Genomic DNA, 20,685 nt, shown 5'->3' with positions numbered 1-20,685 from the left:
AATAGACAATGTGAAATCCTGTTCAGTAAAACGATAAACACTGGCAGTTCAGAACTTGGTATACAGACTTGGCAGTCTTGGCCTTGACCGCAATTTATCATTTTAAATGATAAACTAATTAATCTGCATGTTATGTAGGGCTGTGCCATGGATTTAAGAGCCTTAGATTCATCTGTTCATTTGATTGTGTGCAGAAGTCTGCTGTCTCTGAAATGAATGAGGATTTGGTTTGGGTGCACACAACAATATGCGTGAAAGCAGACTATTGAACTGGGGGCATCATGCTTATTTGTTACTCTTGAATACTCTGTATCCTGATTTGGTTGGTTGAATGGATGGTTAACGCCATTGCAAAGAGTCAAGTCATCCTTGAATGTTTGTTACACTCGAGTATATTCAACGATTGGGCTTAAGAGTCAATTTGTATTAGTCTGCTGCCGCACAGCAAATCTAGAGTACTATGGCAACATAAAAAATAATTCATAGTACCATGAAATCAGCAAGGAATGAGTAGCTACCAGTGTGGCAGTGTGGGTGGCTTCCCAGTGCTGAGGTTGCTGCTGCCAGTAGACTGAGAGGGGAAAGTTGGCATGGCACAGTAGCATTGGATTGGCTCAGCTGCTGAGTCTGTGCTATGCCAACCTCCCTGCTGCCTCACCCCTCTCCTGCTTAGTTACGGGCAGCAACTTCCATGTTGGGAAGTCAGGTAAGAAACCCCACTCCACTGACTGCTGCAAGGAAGAACTTGCCTCATCAGAAGGATGTAGTGAACAGGGAGGATATAGGTCAAAGTCAACTACCTGACTGATGCCAGCCAGAGCATTGGGAGGCAGACCACTCTCTAACAGTGGCATAATAGCCAGGTTGAGGAAGGGAGATTATTAAATGAGAAGAAGACTCTTGTGTTCTTCTAGCCAGCTTTAGTAAGGGTGGAAATACCACATTATTCTACTTATTTGATGATACCTAGTTATTTATTTACTAAATCTCTTCCTTGACGGAAACCTTAAACTGGTTCGCATAAAATAGAATAAAAACCTCTTGAGGATGGCACTTGTTACACATTTTTAGAATAGGAGATAATGCAAGGACAAAAGAGGAAGAAGAAGAAGAAGCCTAGTCATGGTGCTCCCAGCATGGTTCCCCTGTGTGCTCTGAGGCTGGTGGGTTGTGTGGCAAAAACATGTTTGCTCTTTTTTTGCTACAGAAAGGAGTTGTGGGTCCATTAGAAAATGCGGGTACTGCTGTTAACATGCATGATATACGGTGCAACAACAAATTGCAGTGCTGTGAAACATGGGGGTAGTCAATGACTTGGACTGCAGTGTCCATAGATCAGTATTTCATGTTCTTCTGTAGATTTGGCAACCTGAACTTGCTTGTAATCCCTAGTAATAAATGAGAGACTTCAGGAGCATGGGCAGGGTTTGGCTACTGCACATTTCCAGCAGTGGGAGAAGAGATCTGCTGGCAGAGAAACTGCCATGTCAAGTTCCTGCCATTTTGCTTTTCTTACAACCTGTTGGCTACAGTGGGAGGCATGCCATTTTTGTGGGAATGGCAAGGAAATGAAAGGACTTTGGATGTAATATGTCAACACCCACCTCTCCTATTCCCCTTCCATATCTTATTATTCCGCTACTCATCCAGAGGAACATCTGTGCTGGTGGAGTTTTTTTACTGACATGTAGGCTTGCAGTGATATAAGTGCCATCCCACCATCATCCTGCCTTCTCTGCCAGCAGAGCAGCACATAAACTCTCAGCCAACTTCTTGGTGAGGCTTAGACTACACATTTATTAAGTTAAAAATACATGATGGGAAGTTTAATTCCAGAGCCTTGCAAATCTACAAAAGTTATTAGCCCATCTTTCACCTTATCATTCATTTTTGAAATTAAGAAATAGGCCCCATCCCCCAAATTTCATAAAATTTCAAACCCTAGTTATCTGGAGGTAATTCTTATCACAGTTGATCAGATGAGTTGCTATTTTCTAGACCAGTGCTTGCTCCCCAGTTTATCACAGTTGCATGAAAGTCAAAATTCCATAGAATCCTCATAAATCTATATCATTATAATTAGATGTGCTGGTGTCAACCCCTATAGGAGTCAATATTAACTGAAAATCCGGTAGTTGCTGAGAGGTCACATCCTTAACTTTCTGTGTATGCAGTGGCACCTACTTTTAATTAAACATGGTTAGGATTGAGAGCTTTGCATCCATTTCCCACCACAATGTTATTTCTGTTGTTCCGCCTTGCATATACATCATTGGTAAATACTTAGGAGCAATCCAGTGAGATTTTCAAAGCAAGCCTTGCTTTTCTACATGCAGTTCCTTAAAACTTCCCCTTTTAATAATCATGGCAGTTTAATTGCTTATTATGGAACATAACACAGTGGAATCTAAACCTCTGAGAAATGCTGTCAAAAATGTAGAATTTTTCTTCCCCGTGGCAAACAGTGGCTGCAAACTTCCTTGTTTTTCACTGCTAACAGACTTCACAATTAATGGTCTGCTGTTACTGAATTGCTACACATGACCTTTCTTGGTTTCTGCATTTATCTAACACCCTGATCCCTATGCATATTTACCAAGAAATTATCTGTGTCAATTTTAAAATTGAAGTTTTTTCCAAGTAAAGTATGTTAAAGCACATTTAGCTGGAAAATAAAAAAAAAATCCTTCCAGTAGCACCTTAAAGACCAACTAAGTTAAGTCTTTAACTTAGTTGGTCTTTAAGGTGCTACTGGAAGGAATTTTTTTTATTTTGACTATGGCAGACCAACACGGCTACCTATCTACATTTAGCTGGAAGTAAGTCTCAATGAACTAAATGGGACTTAATTCCAAGTAAAAGTCTGAAAGCTATGTGTGCGCTTTTGAGCCACTATTTATGTTAGGAATAAGTATGGAGAAATTGGGTTAGCAACACCCCTCTTCACTTTTTGGTGTGTTATTATTAGGACGTTGGGGTGCTGAAGTATTCTAATGAGAGCTTATTAAAAACCATCCCAAGAAACTCAAAAGAAGAAGTGAAGAATATCCTGTTTCTTATGAATTTTGGAGGATATTAACTGTCTTCATATTGCTCTTGTGCATGCATTCCACCCTGAGATGGTAGTAATGCCTGGTAGAAGGAACTGTGGTCATTATTAGCACCTATTCTCAAATTGTGAGGTTGAAGCTGGTTTCCAAAATGGTTGGAAATGGTTTCTTGATTCTGGTCCTGCAACATTGTTCTTCTTGACCAGGGGCTCAACTCTCCCTATTCATGATCTAGTTAAGTTGCACAGTGTAAAGAAGTACTTTCTTTTATCTGTCCTGAATTGTCCAACATTTAGCTTTCTTTGTTGACTGTCCATGAATTGTACTGGTATAAAAGAAGGAAGGAGCTTTTCTCTGACCACTTTCCCACACCATACAAAATTTTATGTGTCTTCTATCATGTCTCCTCTTATTTGCTTTTCTCTAAAGTAAAAAGCCCCAAACTTTTCTCCTAAGGGACTTGTGCTATCTCATTTATCATTTTGGTTGCCCTTTTTGAACATTTTCCATCCCTACAATAGTCTTTTTGAGGGGAGATGGCCAGAACCGTACACAGTATTCCAAGTCTAGTCTCAACTTTCTTTGTATAATAGTGTTATGTTATTGCCAATGTTATTTTCACTTCCTTTCCTAATGATCCCTAGCATGGAATTTGCCTTTTTCACAACTGCCTCACTTTGGGTTGAAGCACTCATTATGCTATCCACTAGAACCCCAAGGTCTTATTCCTGGTCAGTCTCTTCTCTGTTCAGACCCCATAAGCATGTATGTGAAACGATTTTTGGCTGCAATGTGGATCCTTTTTCACTTGCCTGCATTGAATTGCACTTGCCATTTTATTGCCCATTCACTTGATTTGAGAGATCCTTTTGGAGTCCTTCACTGTCTCATTATTTTAAGGACTCTGAACAATTTAGCACCACCAGCAAACTTGGCCACCTCACTGCTCACCCCTAACTGTAACTCATTTCCGAACAAGTTAAAAAGCATAGGTCCCTATCCAGATCATTGGGGAACTCCTCTTCCTTACATCTCTCCATTCGGAGAACTGTTCACCTATTCCTACTCTGTGTTTCCTTTTGCAACGTCTCTTATTCCATGACTGCTCAGACTACTCAGACTTTGGTGAGATAATTTGTTGAAAGCGGACTTCCGGGTTGGCGCGATCGGGAAATGGCGGATTCCCTCCGAGCTCCGGAGGGAATCGGCTCAGCGGTGGATGGGTCTTTGCCGTGCCGGCGACACGGGGACCCTTAAAAACCGCAGGCGCGGAAGCCTGCGGACTGAAGACTCGGCGGGTGCCTTAAGCGCCCCCCCTGATTCGCAATGAGCCTTTTTAAAGGCTACGGAGGGGATACAGGGGACGGCGTGGCACTGAGAGTCGACCGCTACCGCCGCTGAGCGAAGCCGCGAGCCATAACTGGAGAGCGCTGACTTCCTTCCTTGAAATTCGGACTGAAAAAAGAACCCGTGAGTAATTTGGAACTGAACTTTAAAACTTTTACCTTTTGAATTTGAGACGACCGGGGGGTGTGCTAAAAGGAAGTCCCCACCCCCCCCCTTGCAGACGATCCAGAGCAACGAAATAAGAACTAAGCTGGAGTGCCTACCCTGTAAAGGGTGAGTTTTAAAAAGACAGTAACTTCCAAGATTTAGAAAGGTAAATTTGAGCAGGAGAGTGGAGTGTTGGAAGAGTCTTTGTTTTGTGGTAAACAACCCTCCCTCCCGGGCCCGGGAGCGACCTGTTTTGGAGCCTGTATAGAGGAGCAGAATTTGACAGCTGTCAAAAGCTGTCAAATGGACTATTAATAGTGAAAAAAATTGCTGTTTAAGACCTCTCCGGATTAAAAGGAGTTACAATTGAACTAAAATTTTGAGAAACAAAGAAACAATAATAGGACAGAGGATTGTTGGAGAAAAGGTTACTCAGTAACCAGATTCCCTCTAGGGGGAATTCTGTGGAATTACAATGGCTGTGGGTGGAAAGATTCTGAGAGAAATCGAAAGAATGTTCTCACTGGTGGGAACCCTACAGGAGCAGACTACAGCTATGAGTAAACAATTGACGACCTTGGATTTGGAAACAAGAAGTTCTGCTGAAAGTAATGAGGGCCTGAGTGAGAAAGAACCCACAGCTGAATTTGAAACAATAAACAAAGAAGAGGAGAAGACAAAACAAGAAAGAGAACAAGTGATCTGGGAAAGTACTAACCAGAAGCCGACATCTGGAGAACACAAGCAAGGAGACTATTGGATTAAATCCACTCTAAGCCTACGAAAGATACAGAAGATGAAAGTGGAGGCCCTGGGACTTTATGGAATTCAGGAGCTCGAAATAAAGAAGTACAATTGGGGCCTCCACATAGACTTTGATTTTGACTATCAGCAAGACTTAGGCCTTGTGGAAATTCCTCAGCAGTTGCTTTTAAATATGGGAAGAGACTATGGACTGATTGGATTGATTGTTAAGGAAATCTTTCGAGACTCGATGATAGACAAAAAGGACTACCAACAAAACCGGCGGAGAGGGACTAAAAGAGAATTGAGAGCCTCGGATATCCGGAATCCAGGCTAAAAACTGTTAATTTGGACATGTCTCGGGAAAGGACGCAAAGCGGGGAGGGGAGGGAGGGAAGTATCAAATTTAAACAACACTCAAGACCAGGGGGTTTAGTATTAAGAAAATTATGTAAGAAAAAATGAGAAATCGAGGGAAGAGAACTGGGGTCCAACTTAGGGAAAATTTATTTTTGTTTTTTATAAAAGGACTAATATTAAGATGGAAGAAATGCCAACTTGCTGACATAAGTTTGGGAATAGGGATGCAGGGGAGGGGGTGGGGGGAAGTCAAGGACTAGGGTTAGAAAATAAGATTTTCGGGAACTATTCTTGTTCGTTGTTTTTTATGTTTGTTTTGGTGTGTTGTTTGTGTTTATATAAAATGTGAAAACCCAATAAAAATATTTTTTTTTAAAAAAAAGATAATTTGTTGAAAGCTTTTTGAAATTCCAAGTATGCTATGTCAACCGAATCACTTATGTTGATATGCTTGTTGACACCCTTAAAGAACCCTAATAGGTATCTTGTCAAAAGTGTTTTGAAAGCCTAAGTATATGATGTCAACTGGATCAACCTTATCTATATACTTGTTGACACTGCTGAGTGAGATGAAGGAACCAACCTGGACCCTGTGATCGTCAGCATATTTGGGGCCAGGAGGTAAGTTGTTCTTCAGGTCTGTTGGCCATACTGGAGGTTTGGCCTTCCTCATAACAACTTTGGCAGATAAGGCCAAATAAGTCACAGTTGGAGGGGAGGTTGTAAGCCTCTGGCTGCCCCTTGAAGAGAATGGGGTATCCCATTAAAGGGTTCCTGGAGGGGACACTCCTATCTGGATGCCCATTGGGGCTAGGGCCATAGCACTCCTCCAAAGGCAAGTTTGGGGTGTCTTACCAATTTGATGTATGTCATAGTACTTCCTTGCCATTGACTCAGCCTCATGGAAATCTTCCAGCAGGCAGATTTCCTCATGGAAATCTTCCAGCAGGCAGGCTGGATGAACCAGTTTCAGGGCTGTCTTAACCATATGCGGCGCCGGGATGCAAAGATCTGCCCGGCATCCCCCCCCCAGGTTACCCAGTCCCAGGTACGCAGGAGGGCAGAGCTGGCCGGCTGCCTCAGCATCTCGCTGGCTCAGTTGCCCCTGAACTCGTGGTGCAGAGCCACCCGCAGCAGAACAGCCCACTGTGGCACTCCAATCGACGGGTGGGTTCTTCTCCAGACTCAACTCTCGGGCCTTGGACTCTCGGCCTGGCGCCCCTGAGAGCCCGGCACCCGGGTGCCCTGCACCTGTAGAGCCTATGGGTAAGACGGCCCTGACCAGGTTATGCCCAGTGCCTAAGCCTAAGCCATCTGTAATCAGTAAAGTTGTGGCCTAATTTGAAACAAAGATCATTGTCACGAGAGGCTATTCAGATACATGCATGGTCTGGGGTTGGGGGCTCACAGCACATGGGTCTGCAACTATCTTTTTGCAGAAATGTAGACCTTTGATAACATCTTCAGACAACATTACTTTAGGAAAATTTACATTAAAAAATACTGTACAGCCCCCACCCCCAATACCATATGTTCACTGGGTGGCTCATAAGAAATAATTGTGCCAAGAGCTTTATCTTTTGAACGGAGGTTGTATGCTATTTTGATGGTGTTTATTTCACTTATTTGGTTGCTTGGCAACCATTTACACCACACTGCTGCTTATTGTCATTCGTTGTAAGCATATTTTAACATACTGGTGATGGTATTTAAGGATTCCCATCTTCAAAGAATTCACATTTAGCATTAATACTAGTAGTAACTTTTAGAACTGCTACTTCACTAATTATGTAGTAATGATTTCTGTGTTTACGCCAAATCATTTCTTTGTTTGTTTCCAGACCTTGGCTGAGTTTTAGTGATGGATAATATGACAGGTGTATGTATACCTTAAGACTTAATTTATTCAGGCTTATATCCATATAGCCAAGTATTCCTCCAAGTATTGGGGAAGAGCTTTGGCTCAGAGTTGGAGCTCAGACTTTATGTACAGAAAGTCCCAAGTTAAATCCCTAGCAACTCTATGTAGGGCTGGGATTGGCAAAAAACAAAAACGAAAAACACCATTTGTGAAGGGTCACTACCAGTCAGTAAAGACAGTGCTGATCTAGATTGCACCCCAGCAGTCTGACACAGCATACGACAGCTTCCTATGCAACCCAAAAACAGATGGGCTCTTCAAAGATTTGAAATCTTTTTTTCATTCTCAAGGTTGCAGTGCAGAAGAGGCACTTGGCAAAATCCGCTTGCTGCCACTGCAAGTGAGAGGAATTTGGAACTGATTTTGACACGAGCATTACTGTTAAAGTACAAAATTGTTTCTTTCTTTTTAACTGCTACAGTAGTTGTATCACTAAACCACATGTTACCATTTGATTCCCACGAGAAGTCTGAACCATTGTGCTCTTGCTCAGGGGAAAAGGCAATGCTGGTTTTTCTAAAGGACTTGCTTGTGAGCTGTTTTCTAGCACGGATTTCATATATCTATCTGTATATCTATCTGTCCCGATTTAGACCGGTATGGGTAGATTGCTTTTGGTTTCTGGTCTGAAGCCATGTAGAAGGAGGAGGAAAGGGGGCATTCGTGAAGCGCCTGCAGTTCTACTATTGGTATTGAAGGGAAATAAAGGTAAAAAAGCAAATAGGAAACTTTGTTCTCTGCTGTTTCACACACAGCAAAAAACAAAGCCCTTCTGTAATTATTCATATCTTCAGTGCACCCATTTCACACTACATCAAATGGGAAGGTTCTCAGTAGGAATGAAAAATCTGTCAATTTTGGTTTCTCATTTTCCTTCAGTTCACATTTCTGGATTTGCTTTTTTAAAAAGTTGTCATGACAATTCATCAGCATTTTTGTGTGAATTCGTCCTAATATACACATTTTGTATGCAATTTTGCCCAATGTCTGCATTTTTGCAAAGCAATTATCTATAATATCATACACTTTGCCCTAGTGTATGCATTTTGTACACATTACTTAGGAGGAGAAGAGTATTGCAATATTCAGAGAAAAGTGAATTCCAAAAGATGGCCATGTTTGGGTTTGTGCATTGCTTTAGATTAGAATGTTTGCTTTTAAAACTGAAGTGACTTTCTCATCCATCCCTAGCTCACAACCCAATGCTATGAATATTTACTGAGAAGTGCTCAGTAGGTCTTACTCCCAGGAAAGTCTGCATAGGATTGCCGCTTCAGTTGTTTGAGCAAGATCTTTTCAATTGTACAGTTTTTGTCAGATCTAATTTTTAGGTACAAAATGAAAAACTGTTTGGTGTTCTTCATTGTTGAGAACCCCTCATTGGTTACTAGGCTCTGAAAAGAGCAGCTGAGAGGGTAATGCAGTAAGAATACAGTAAGTAAGTAAGTATGTATGGAGAATACAGTAAGTCCACAACTTATGCACATTTTAACTTGCACACATTGTGTTTTACACACTTGGCAAGGAGAAAGGAGAAAAATAAAAAAGGGGATGGAAAGGGAGCAGGTGTCCCAGAAAAAAAGACTGTCACAACCCTACCCACCATAGCACCCAATGTTTGTTTTGTTTGTTTATTGTTAATACGGCCAACAGCCAGCGTACTATTGCAGCCAATGTGTTTTGATTATAGGTAACTTTTGCTTTAGGTGCTATTCCTGGAACATAACCCCCACGTAAGTTGCAGGCTTACTGCATATCAAAAGGATTGTGGAATAGCTGAGTGGTGCATCAGATAATGGGTTGGTCAGGTCAGTCCTGAGTAAAACCAAATCCATAGATTTATCCTGAATTTGGTGGGCACAGTATTTATGTGCTGTCTCAGCAGAGCCTAACTCTGAGTTCTTGAAGATGGGACTTTTGTTCTGCGTGTTTCTGACTCATTCTTTGATTGTTTCCCATCTTCTTTCCATACCATTTTGAAGGATGCTAAACCACTGATTCTAGATGAATTCCAGGGAAATCCAGCTTCTTTGGATTAAGTCTTCAGTATTTTTATACCAGTCTTCTCCCTTCATGCAGAAGCAACTTCTAATAATTTTTGGTAAAGGGGAGGGGGGATTAAGCAGCAGAAAGCACTTTCTATATTTCCTTTGATCTTCCTTTGAGTCCTCCATCAGTACAAGGAAGGTACTCGCTGGAGATTTGGGCTATTATGATGAAGCTTATAAGGGGGACAATTGTAAGGTCTTAATTGTTTTGAGCTTCATTAGCAAAGTAGCAGCACCCACAATAAAATCAAGTAGATCTGTTTTCTGAATATTTTGACAAACATTTCTCTACTGACTAATTAATAAGTTTTTCAGTTGTAATAAGAACTAATAACTTTTCCGCTTGGGGACTATTTGAGACTCTTTTTAGAAGAGCAGAGGAACTGACAGAGCATCTGAGGTCTATTATACTTTAATACATAAAGATTCAGTTTAGTAGATTCCTGTCTCTTATATCCAGATTTTTCAGTCCCTAAAAACATAAAGTAGCAGGTCATAGGCATCACTGTAATAAGGAATGTGTTCTAGAAGCAGTGCTGGAAATGCTGAAAGATGGAGAAGGCAGAGTCGAAAAGCCGTGTTGATCTAACTGGGGGAAATTCTTCTTGTCCTCATAGGTCATTAGCTGAGAGGCTATTCACAGAGAGGTCATCCGGCACAAACCTTCATGGAATAAAAGGCCATTCGTGTCAGCGGAGGCTGTGCAGGAGAATTTCTCACTGGATTGCACCACTGACCTTTAAACGTAGAACTGAAGGCTCCCATTTAGCATGAGATTCTTTCTGACCATCTCATTAGAACACAGCCATTCCTTGGTGTATCTCAACATGGATTGTGGTAATTGGGACCATAGCTGATGATCATCAGGTTTCTCAATTCTTCAATGGGTGCATAGTGAGTTACTTCCCTTGTTTAGGCTGTTCCAGGAATAGGATGTGGACTGTGGCAAGCAGAAACTGAATTTCCTTCCCTCATTCACATTCTGTTCCATTCTTCAGGCCCTACCGTTTCCCTCAGGCGTCCAATCTCCAGTTGACCTTTATAATGTATTCCCAACTTTTATTTTGGTGGGAGAGGGAGAGATGGCATGGAAGACAGAGACTTCATGCATTTGCTGCATTTCTAATATTAGCTACCTGTATCCAAAGCAGCTAATTTTTTTTTAATTTTTTTTGCGTAAAAACTATGGTTGCAATACTACATCCAGTTACACATTTATACAACTATTGTTTTCCCCAAGTGTGGTTATGTTTGGTGAGCTGGATTTCTGCTATATATCAGGAATAGTTTGGTATCCTATGTGAGTGTTTGGTTTCTAATAAATTGTCAGCATATTTGCTTGGATTATTTAGGATCAGTGTCAAGAAGGAGGCCCATTTATTTTATCTATTTCATGTATTAAAATATTTCTAAACTGCCCACTTGTAAAATATCACGGTGATGTACGGCAATGAATGCAGATATAACTGAACATAAAACACCATAACATCAATACAAAATAATTGTAAAAATGTCAGGCTCATCTCAGGAAAATTAGGCCTGTTGGCATAAAAAGGTCTTCAAGACAAATCTGAAAGTTAGTAATGAGGATGCCTGTCAAATCTCTGCTAGAAGAGTATTCCATGGTATAGGACTGGTGACAGTGATGGCTGGTGTCCCTTGGGACTGGTGGGGCAAAAGGCATGGAACCCAACAGCAGATGGAGCCAGAGACAAAGACAGATGGAGTCATCACATTCTACTTCTGCCCCCATCCTCCTCCCTGCTGAGTTCTACAAGGGCAAAACTGAGACTAAGGAAGGGGAAACTCACAGCCAGAGCCACTCCCTGGACTGGTTGCAAGTAAGAAGGTAGGCAGATGGGAACTGGCTGAGGTCAGACTGAAGTTCCCCATTTGCCCTGTTCCACTGACCAAGAACACCAAAGGCCCAGCTTCTAACTGAGGTCCATTGTGCATCTGTAATGCAGGGGACAACTAATAGCACTCCTCAGAGTATAAGGGCTCAGTCATTATTTTTATTTTTTTCTTTCAACTGAAACAAGATGCCCTATGTACTTAAAGCCATTCAAGTTGCTAACAAACCATGAAATGAATCCCAGGGTATTGGAACCCTGATTGTGAAGAACAACTCTGGTTGAGGCAGCAGTATATAATTTTTGTTATTAGCCTGAAAAACAAATGCTGATTCTCTCTGCAATACTCATCACAGTTATCTGGAATTCTTCTTTGGCAATCACTCGTAGCCAAGTAAGATAGTCTTCCATAAACATGGTTTTAACAATAAGTCCGTAAGTGACTGTGGAGGCCAATTCTGGATCCACACGTTCTTCCACAGTGGGGACATGGGTTTCTGAGTGGGAGTTGATTTGCCAAGTGTGCTTTCCTCCTAGCACGTTTCTCCCTTGCATCCTGAATTTGAGTGTCTTCAAAGTCCATGACACCTTTGGTAAAGGCTGTTCTCCAACTGGAGTGCTCGCAAGCCAGTGTTTCCCAGTTGTCCATGTTTATACTACATTTTTAAAGATTTGTCTTTAAACCTCTTTTGTTGACCACCAGCAGTACGTTTTCCATTTTTAAGTTCGGAATAAAGTAGCTGCTTTGGAAGACAATCATCAGGCATCCGCACAACATGACCAGTCCCACAAAGTTGATGTTGAAGAATCATTGCTTCAACAGTGGTGATCTTCGCTTCTTCCAGTACACTGATATTAGTTAGCCTGTCTTCCCAAGTGATGTGTAAAAATTTTCGGAGACACCATTGATGGAATCTTTTGAGGAGTTGGAGATGGCATTTATAAGTGGCCATGTTTCAAAAGCATATAGTAAGGTTGGTAGTACAGTAGCTTTGTAAACAAGCATTTTGGTTTCTCTGCAAATGTCCCGGTCCTCAAACACTCTGCACTTCATTCAGGAGAAAGCCATATGAGCAGAGCTCAGGTGATGCTGGGTTTCGGCATCAATGTTGGCCCTTGTGGAAAGATAACTGCCTATGTAGGAGAAGTGATCAACATTTCCCAACGTTACACCATTGAGTTGGATTTGTGGCACTGCAGAGGGGTTATTTTGTACTTGTTGGTGCAGCACTTTGGTGTTTTGGATGTTGAGTGATAATCATCACAATTATCTGGAATTATGTCCCACTGAAGGCAGTAGGACATATTTCTGAGGAAACATGCTGAGGGTTGCACTGTATGGCAGTTTTTCCAGCTGTCTGATTGCAAAGTGACAAGCAGATTTCACTGGTGTGTCTACAGACACACAATGTGTCAGTGCTAATAACCAGCAAATAAAAACTCTTGTCTGAATTTTCAAGGCATACACAGCTGGGTATAAGCATATCTCTCTGTTTCGGTTTCTTATTCTATCATTCTTAAGTTCAGTTCTCCTCATTTCCACACCAATTTACCATGAAAATTGATCTGCATTTTGATCCAGAATTTTGCTAATAGACATATTTATGTACAATTTTGCCTAATAACACATTTTTGCAAAACAGTTTCTTCTCAAAATAATGCAACTTTTAAATGTTGTTATAGCATGTTTGTGAACCCTTTACTCCAGTAAAGGCTGGAAAACTGCATTGCTAAATTTGGAGAAATGTGAATTTCTAAGGATGGCTGTGTTTCAGTTCTTGCACTGTTTTGGAAAGTGACAATTAGGTTGGTTCATCTTGACATCCAAACTGAATAAAATTCCTCTCCTATCCCAATGCTCAGACTTCTGCCCACTCAAAGAGGCAATGTCCTGGTTCCCTTTCTCTGATACTATAGTGGTTTTCTATTTAACCTTTGTTTTCTTGGCCCTGTTCCAACTGCCACAAATGTTTGCTCCTGGAAAGGAAAAGTAGAGGGAGAATTTTGAGTATGCAGACTTAAGGGGTCAGTAATGCCCCTTTGGAGTCGAGGTTTGGCCTACAGGTGACCAGGTAGTGCTCTTTGTTCCTGCGCTATCATTGACTACAACTCACGAGGATGGTTTAATGAAAACTCATGCTGCTGAAATAATGGTGTTTTAAGTGAGGTTGTCTTTCCCCATTTCGAGAAATAAGGGTCTGACATGATTTTGCTTGAGAGAAAAATGGTTTGAACAGAACTATCTTCTGCCAGTAATAACCGTGTAGTGCCTTATATTTTATTTATGTTTACTTACATTTCTATCTTGCTTTCAGACTGAAAGTCTTAATAGGGCCATTGGAACATCCTCCATTGAGGGCCAAGCTTGAAGTGATGCTGGAGATCAGTGAGCACTATCATAGTGGGCTTTTTAAAAAAGAGTTAATAATCTATTCCCCTCCTCCCCAAGATGAGATCAGGATCTTTGTGCTGGGGGAATTATCATTTTCTGCACAACCTTATGCATTTTTACCCAGTGCAACTCTATGCACATCTATCCACTGCATTTATTGCTGCTTACTCCTAGGTAAGTGCATATAGCACAGCAGCCTTGTCCCAGCTACTTAACTTTTTCAAATCTACCCTCGAAAGCTGCAAACAGCAGCTTTGGAGGAATTTTTTTTAGACAGATTTTGTATCAGTTGAGTTTGTTCAGCCTTCCATTTGTTTTGGCAAATTTTAGTGCTGGAGGTATAGCGTTCTGTGTCAATGACACTAAAACAATAAAGAGAAAAACTTCAGTTGGCTGCCCTGTTTCAAGATTCTCCTGAGCGCTGCTTCCCAAGAATAAACATTATATGTGAGAATACCTTTTTCATAGGAGTTGTGTGACTCTGATCCTGTAGGCTCTTATTATCAAACACACATATATGTTTTGCCACAGACATTGAGGGTTCCCCATTGCATATACCCTTTTTAACACCTGCTAAAAACTCTTATGGTTAGACAAGCCAACCAGACGTAAATATTAATACTGCTGGTTTTTTATACTGAATTTTTCAAAACTGATTTTAAACTTTGGTAATTTTGAAGAGCTTAGGAATTTGGAGAAAGCTTCTGATTGGAAGGCGTTACAGTGATGATTATGACAGCACTTAGCATTTATAGAGAACTTGCTGATTTGTTTATTTTCACAGTGTTTTGTAAAACACTGTAAATCTTACCATGAGGTAATTCAGTGTATTATCTCTATTATTGATCATGGGGAGTGATGTGAGGCTAAATGCCTTACCTAAAGCCTTTTTGGGCATGCCAGCAATTGATTTATTAGAAGCGGCAATGGGATAAGGACAAATGGACTATCTTAGACAAAAGAGCTTTCCAACCCAGGAGTCCAAATCTGGGGACGCATGGACCCTTTCTTATATGGCTAAAGGAGAAGTTATCATGCAGAGCTAGAAGGGTTTTGTCAGTGCCACTGGCCAGCATTGACTGTTGGCATCAGGTGCCATTATGTATGCACCATAGATAGGCAAAATGTAATAGTAGAGTGCAGAGAGCCAATTCTAATTTTCAGTGACTGAAAATAATTAAGAACTTGTGCTTTGAGAGTGGAGCACAAGGCTGCAGGGAGATCCCATCTCTGTGCAGCGGTCAGTGCATTTGTACCAAAGGTCCCAGCTTCTGTCATCTGCTTACTAGTGCTATAGGGTAGTGTGATTGAAACTACTTATTAGCATCTCGGGGGGAAAAGTACAGAAATATTGGCTTAATTTCTTAAAGACAGCCACTGCCTATGTACTTGAGGTTTTCTTTATAAGGGCGGTAGAGGTTGTCAAGAGATGCCTGGAAAGCAATTTCATGTAAAGAAAATGATATCTCGCTTGAGGGGAAGAAAGACTGTAGGGTAAAAAGTTAAGTTGTAGTTTAATCAACCATGACTACTTCAGAAGAGGCATTTATAGCAGTGCTTAAAAAGATATGAAGGGGAGGGGAACCCATTCTTCTATATGCTATCCATTCTTAACCTCTGGGGGAATAAAGTGAAGGGCGAATGTACAAATTTCAGAAGATTTGCTGGTGCAATTTCCATTTTCAGGGTTGTAAATAATTTCTCCTCCTGGAAAGTAAAGCCCACATTTTAAATACCTGCAATAATACTAGTCTTATTAAAGTCTCTTGGATGCATAGTATTGAAGATCTGATGGAGAGAAGTTTAACCATGATTACTTGCTTGCATGAAACCAAAAATTCATGTGCAGTTCAATGCTCGGTGTGCTGTATTTACTGGGATGCAAGTCTGCTGCGTCCAGTGAGGTACAATCTTATAAGCTTCCTAGAGTTCCAGTAAGGAGAAAAGGCAAGCTAGAAATAAATACAAAAAGTAGCGCACATAGGCTGCAATCCTGTTATATATATGCTTGGTTGTAAGGTAATCCACTGGGCTGTTAATAGAGTGTAAATTTATCTCTTATGACCCAGATTATAATTAATACTAAAGCAGGAATTAGGTGGTAGAGTCATGCAGCCACTTTTCAGTCTTGGGTTTAATCTGGATTCTTTACTGAGTGTAGTAACATATCCAGCTTCATTATAATGCCTGTGGGTGACATTCACCTGGAATACTGAAAACAGTTGTCGTTGGCATCCGTCTGTCTCAGGAGACAATGGAGGAGTGCACCTTTGGGAGTGAAGTCAAATTGTTAGAAGTTGCAGTGTCTGCTGTGGCTGTAGAGACCGATACGAGAGTGACTTGTTTTGTTGCAGCTGGGGCAGATGAAAGTGTCCAGTTGTGCTGCTACAAATGCACCATGGCGTTTCTTTTAGTAACCTTACAGTAAGCTGCCTTATACTGAGTCCGTCTATTGGTCCATCTAGCTCAATATTAGAATCATAGAATCATAGAGTTGGAAGAGACCACAAGGGCCATCGAGTCCAACCCCCTGCCAAGCAGGAAACACCATCAGAGCACTCCTGACATATGGTTGTCAAGCCTCTGCTTAAAGACCTCCAAAGAAGGAGACTCCACCACACTCCTTGGCAGCAAATTCCACTGTCGAACAGCTCTTACTGTCAGGAAGTTCTTCCTAATGTTTAGGTGGAATCTTCTTTCTTGTAGTTTGGATCCATTGCTCCGTGTCCGCTTCTCTGGAGCAGCAGAAAACAACCTTTCTCCCTCCTCTATGTGACATCCTTTTATATATTTGAACATGGCTATCATATCACCCCTTAACCTCCTCTTCTCCAGGCTAAACATGCCCAGCTCCCTTAGCCGTTCCTCATAAGGCATCGTTTCCAGGCCTTTGACCATTTTGGTTGCCCTCCTCTGGACACGTTCCAGTTTGTCAGTGTCCTTCTTGAATTGTGGTGCCCAGAACTGGACACAGTACTCCAGGTGTGGTCTGACCAGAGCAGAATACAGTGGCACTATTACTTCCCTTGATCTAGATGCTATACTCCTATTGATGCAGCCCAGAATTGCATTGGCTTTTTTAGCTGCCGCGTCACACTGTTGGCTCATGTCAAGTTTGTGGTCAACCAAGACTCCTAGATCCTTTTCACATGTACTGCTCTCAAGCCAGGTGTCACCCATCTTGTATTTGTGCCTCTCATTTTTTTTGCCCAAGTGTAATACTTTACATTTCTCCCTGTTAAAGTTCATCTTGTTTGTTTTGGCTCAGTTCTCTAATCTGTCAAGATCGTTTTGAAGTGTGATCCTGTCCTCTGGGGTGTTAGCCACCCCTCCCAGTTTGGTGTCATCTGCAAATTTGATCAGGATGCCCTTGAGTCCATCATCCAAGTCGTTGATAAAGATGTTGAATAAGACCGGGCCCAAGACAGAACCCTGTGGCACCCCACTAGTCACTCTTCTCCAGGATGAAGAGGAACCATTGATGAGCACCCTTTGGGTTCGGTCAGTCAGCCAGTTACAAATCCACTGAGTGGTAGCATAGTCAAGACCGCATTTTACCAGCTTCTTTACAAGAATATCATGGGGCACCTTGTCAAATGCCTTGCTGAAATCAAGGTAGGCTACATCCACTGCGTTCCCTTCATCTACCAGGCTTGTAATTCTGTCAAAAAACGAGATCAGGTTAGTCTGACATGACTTATTTTTCAGAAATCCATGCTGACTATTGGTGATCACAGCATTCCTTTCTAGGTGCTCACAGATATTGCTCACTATATTGATAGTGGCTGTCCAGGATTTCAGGCAAGAATCTTTCTGAGCCTTGTTAGGAATTGAATCTGAGGTCTTTTGGCATGGAAAGCATGTGTTCCACCATTGATCTTCCCCAGTGGTTTTATGCTTTTTGTTTATTTACAGCTACATAGGTTGTGTTGCAGACCAGTTGACTTCCCATTTTCTTCTCTGTCCCTTGCACCCACCCAACTCATCAAGTTTTTTAAAAATGAAATGAAGAAGCCACCAGGCTAGGCAATTGGTGATTAAAACATGCAGCTATTTCCCTCAGGAAAGCTGAAAAATCTATATGCAAGTTCCTGTAACATTTTCTTCCCTTTTGTTGTCTTATTAGTGAAACTTGTGCCTAGTATTTAATCAGTACTAGGAATATTTATGTAGCTTAGGAATTTTAAATGCTTTCCCTGCTTTGCTATCCTTTATGATGGTTTGACCCATTTTGTTCTGGAGTACAGTACAGTCCTATACGTGTCTAGTCAGAAATGAGCTCTGCTGAATTCAATGAAGTTTGCTCCCAAGTACAGTGGTACCTCGGGTTACATACACTTCAGGTTACAGACGCTTCAGGTTATAGACTCCGCTAAGCCAGAAATAGTACCTCGGATTAAGAACTTTGCTTCAGGATGAGAACAGAAATTGTGCTCTGGCGGTGCGGCGGCAGCAGGAGGCCCCATTAGCTAAAGTGGTGCTTCAGGTTAAGAACAGTTTCAGGTTAAGAACAGACCTCCGGAACAAATTAAGCTCTTAACCCGAGGTACCACTGTAAGTCAGGATGGCTGCCTAAGTCTTCCACGAAACAGTTCCAGTGTGGATACAAACAGTGCTTCACAAATTGTTTGGACTGGGTGCAAAGTCCTTGGGAAGGAAGTAGTGGAGACCCTGTTGCGTATTGCACATCTCATTTAGATTGAAAGAAGAAGATCCATTCATCTTGGTAACCTGTATATACGGCTGTGCTGTTATAGTCTGCATGCCTCACGTTGTCAGGGCAGGATAGGAGGAGGCTGGTGCTTGCATGTCTCCATGGCGACCTTGGTGTTGGCCTGATGCCTGCAATCTGGCCTGTTCACAAAGCACCATGCCCTGATGAATTATTTAGCTGCGCTGGAGAAAAATATAGCAACAGGCTCCCGCTGAGTGGCTGAGGAGAGCGGTAAGGTGACATCAGTAGCTTAGGCTGATGAGCCCAGGGGTTCGCAACAGCTAGCCAGCAGGATCAGTTTGCTTTTATGAAGGCTTTGCATTTTCTTTTTCTTTTTCACTTTGGCCTAGGATCTTCTTATTTTGCCCGTGAGGACAGGCAGAAGGAAACATTTTGTTCATTCAATGACTTGCCAGTCAGTTTGGATCCCTACAATTACCCTGGAACAATTTCAGTGTTTTTGTTTTGTTTTGTTCTGTTCTGTTTTATCATTTTATATGTTTCCATAGTTAGCAATTGCACTAAGTGAAGATGAGAAGAATTCTGTGCATTGTAGAAATGGAGGCTGGACCGGTGGCAGACTGTCCCCACTCTTTTCTGGCTGCATTGGGTACTTTATTGTTATGAAGCAAAGAGGGATTTTGCTAGAAAGATTGTTGGGTGATGAAGGCTGATTTGTGTGTTATGTCAGTGGTGGGCTAGCTGCTTGTGGGGAGAGCACACAAACAAAGCGGTTTGTCATTCCATGTGACAAACTGTAGTTTACTGCAGGAGTAGAAATACTTAGAATCATAAAAATACTTAGGGTTGGAAGGGACCACGAGGGCCATCTAGTCCAACCCCCTGCAATGCAGAAATGTTCATAGAATCATAGTTGGAAGGTACCACGAGAGTCATCAAGTCCAATCCCTTGCAGCATTGCAGGAATCTTTTGCCCAACATGGAGCTCAAACCCATGATTCTTGAGATTAAGGATCTCATGTTCTACCAACTGAGCTATCCCAGATAATTCCTGACAGATGGCCATCAAAGCTCTGTTTAAAAACCTTCAATGAAGGAGAGCCCACCACTTTATGAGGTACAGTGGTACTTCGGGTTAAGTACTTAATTCGTCCCGGAGGTCTGTTCTTAACCCGAAACTGTTCTTAACCTGAAGCACCACTTTAGCTAATGGGGCCTCCTGATGCCGCCGCTCCGCCGGAGCACAATTTCTGTTCTCATCCTGAAGCAAAGTTCTTAACCTAAAGCACTATTTCTGGGTTAGTGGAGTCTGTAACCTGAAGCGTACGTAACCAGAGGTACCACTTTAGTCCATTTTATTGTTGAACAGCTCTTACCACAGCTCATAAGGTCAGGATGCAATTTCTGTAAATGTACAAATAAATAAATGGTTTGGTCTGAATGAACTGCACCAGCATAAGACTCTCATGTTCCAGGGGGGAAAAAGGTGTGTGGACGGGGGCTGTGTTTGCATGTGAGATGAGTTGGAGACCATCTCACAGAAACAGCCTCCCATGTGGAATGACACCCACATGCTTCTGCTTTAAGCATCTGCCATCCTTGCGTCTGGCTTGAGTCCACAAAAGCTTGTGCTGACCTTGAACCCGGGGAAGACAAAGGCACTGTGGATTGGTGATTCCCACGTCTAGGAACACCCATGGTACTGATTGAATGCCCCCATGATGGTGCCAAGATGCCTGCCCTCAATTACCAGAACAGTTTTGCATTTTTGCTAGGTTTTGCTTTGTGAATAAATACACAAAGGTTTGCAGAGCATTTTTTGGTAAAAGATGGGCAACTCCCCTGAAGCATGGGGGAGGGCAAGACTGAACTGTTGTTCTGTTTTCAGCTGCAGAGTCAGGCTTGCACAGCAGCAGAAAAATTCACCGTGAAATCTACACTTGCGTTTTGTGTGGCTTTGTGCCTGAGTTTTCATTGCGGAATTAATAATAATTTCAATACTTTTGCTTGAAAACCTACCAAAATATTAATAAACCTTTCCTTATACTGTATATGTTGCAATAATGGCAGCATTCCAAATATATCAGGTTGTCTCCCAGCTGAGCTGGGTTGGCCTTCCTCCAGGCGGACTACTCCAGATCCCAAATG

General features: G+C 41.9%; 1 protein-coding gene and 1 long non-coding RNA gene across 3 annotated transcripts in view; one reads left to right on the top strand and one right to left on the bottom strand.

Annotated features, from left to right (window-relative positions):
• The window catches only part of LOC308593187, a 64,506-nt gene extending 44,237 nt beyond the window's left edge, over positions 1-20,269 (bottom strand). The window contains exon 1 of the long non-coding RNA XR_014010827.1: positions 20,109-20,269. This is a non-coding gene — a long non-coding RNA (uncharacterized lncRNA). The remainder of the gene's footprint in view (positions 1-20,108) is intronic.
• MMP16 (matrix metallopeptidase 16) overlaps positions 1-20,685 on the top strand; it is a 189,036-nt gene that overhangs the window by 5,516 nt on the left and 162,835 nt on the right. The gene's annotated exons all lie outside the window — the stretch shown is intronic.

This window comes from Podarcis bocagei (genome assembly GCF_964188305.1).
Source record: "Podarcis bocagei genome assembly, chromosome: 8".
NCBI lineage: Eukaryota > Metazoa > Chordata > Lepidosauria > Squamata > Lacertidae > Podarcis > Podarcis bocagei.
The sequence above is the reverse complement of the archived record's forward strand: the minus strand, read 5'-3'. Positions and strand labels throughout refer to the sequence as shown.